General features: G+C 38.8%; 1 protein-coding gene across 1 annotated transcript in view; it reads left to right on the forward strand.

Annotated features, from left to right (window-relative positions):
• The window catches only part of LOC125284363 (histone-lysine N-methyltransferase SMYD3-like), a 188,086-nt gene that overhangs the window by 180,678 nt on the left and 4,908 nt on the right, over window positions 1–2,500 (forward strand). The gene's annotated exons all lie outside the window — the stretch shown is intronic.

Genomic DNA, 2,500 nt, shown 5'->3' on the forward strand with positions numbered 1-2,500 from the left:
ACTATGTTTGAGTATATGCACATCACCACTATTATGACAGACATTATAGATTTGTGCTCAAAGTTGATAAGATTTATTTAAAATGCATGTTGACCAACTAATAGATAGAGAGACAAACGAGAGACAAAAAGGCTTGAAAGATATCATTTAATTTCTTATGTAACACAAGGGTCAGTATTTGGCACATCGTTAAAGATCATCATTGCTTGTACTATCGATGATGGGATCAAATAAAACCTTTCATTTTAGCTAAAGTAAAAAGTTCAAGTTAAAGCAAAAAATGCCCAATCAGCTTGTAGAACAAAGGATCATTCACCTACAGTAAGGAAAGGTACTCCAGTACCAAAGATGGTTCTAAGCCTCATTTTAAGCTCTTTCTTTTTAAATAGCACTCATTTGCTGAGTTATTGATGGAAATACCCCCCCCCCCCCCATACACACACACACACAAACACACACACACACACAAATTTACAAGAATTTCACAGAAACACAGATATTTACATCCCAATTAAACGGCTAATTAAGTCTGTAAAATAAACAAACACCAGTCATTATTGGATTACAGAGACCTACAGTATAACATCCTCATAAACTAACGTTGGGAGAGGACAGAATGCCCAGATTGATAACTTTAATTAATTAAGGGCATTCAGCAGGTCAGTGTGAGTTTATAGAGGTCAGTCCAATCACAGACATGTTTACCTCTTTGGCTGCAAAGATATGGCTCACTGTTGTGTGGACCAGTGTCTTTTCAGGAAGGATGAGTTGTGTGGTTTAAAATGGCTATAGCTAAAATTGTATAGGTGGCCGAATAGTAGCATATATTTAACTGTCCGCTTACAGTATGTGGACATTCTGTTGGTTTTACAGCTAATTTTAGCATGTTAGTGGGAGTGTGTAAGGAGTTATAGATGACTAATATTTGGCAGATGCTTTTATCTAAAGCATTACAGACTTTGCAGACCAAAGTAATGGGACCTATAGGTCAAGGATTGTTGTAGCGGTAATGCTACCACTGCTCCTCTCACACCTCCAGCGCATGCTATATTTTTACATACATAACACACACACACACACACACACACACACATACATACAGTACATATATGAGAGATATATTGTATGGTAATGTATAGATTGTGTGTGTGTGTGGTATATATATATATATATATATATATATATATATATATATATATATATATATATATATATATATATATATATATATATATAGCTTATGTACTATGTTATATGTCCTACTTAGCGTCTTGTCACACCACACTTTCGTCACTCCCACTGCATTGTGTTCTCAAGCAGGGTGATCCTGTGTTTGGTGTCCCTGGGAATCCAGGCATTGGTCTTCCTTCTGTTGGAGCCTTCTTCCCTGAGTTGAACCGCAGAGGCAGACATTTCACATCACTGAAGGGTTTCACACACACACACACACACATGCACGCACGCACGTACGTTCTCACACAAACATACACACACACATACACACACACACACACACACACACACACACATGTGTTTCACCGTGTTTGATCTGACCCTCAAGGTCCACGCCCCAGTCTGAGAGGTGAAAGTATCTAAGAGGACAAGGGACGTGAACTGGACTGTGTCACCCTAACCCCACTTCTCCTGTCAGCGATCATGTCGTTCTCACCCTGTCACTCCCGATCCCATCATCCCCAAGTTGTCTCTGCAACACATACACACACACACACACACACACACACACACACACACACACACACACACACACACACACACACACCTCTGCTCTTTCTGTTCTTTTCCTAAGGGTCTCATTTTATTTACCATGTTATTTCTTACATATGTACAGAATATGCTTTAGCTTTACACATTGTAATTTAAAATAAACCATATTCTTAAGTCATGCCTAGACTAAACTATGGAGTGTGTAATCAAGTATTGTACAAATAATACCAAAACAAAAAAGCCATTTCAGGTCCTTACACTCATCACAGTATGGGATTCATAGCTTATATTGTGCACTGAACATTTCTGCTGTATCTCTGCTGTCATGGGTTCATTAGAAGGAATAAAATAAAATAATAAAAAATAAAATAAGGGTAAGTAATGGCTCTCATGCAGAACATAATGATTAAGGCCATAAAGTGAAATGAGAGCTGAATAGGCTGAAAGCGTGAAGTTTTTTGGAAGATAGACTGCACTACTGCTCTGGTAGTTTGCAAGCAAGCATTTCAACAATGATGATTTTCAACTTCATCCAGCTAATAGTATAGTTTCACTGTGTGTGTGTGTGTGTGTGTGTGTGTGTGTGTGTGTGTGTGTGCATGTGTAGGTGTGTGTGTGTGTGTGTGTGTGTGTGTGTGTGTGTGTGTGTGTGTGCATGCTGCATGACTGCGTATGTAGGTGTGTCTGTGTACAGGTGTGTCTTGGGTGCGTGTGTGTGTCGGTGTTTCAGTCCATGATATACAAAAATAAGTTGTACTCACTCGTTTCTCCCTTG

The sequence above is a fragment of the Alosa alosa genome, chromosome 19, assembly GCF_017589495.1.
Source record: "Alosa alosa isolate M-15738 ecotype Scorff River chromosome 19, AALO_Geno_1.1, whole genome shotgun sequence".
In the NCBI taxonomy this organism is placed as follows: Eukaryota; Metazoa; Chordata; class Actinopteri; order Clupeiformes; family Clupeidae; genus Alosa; species Alosa alosa.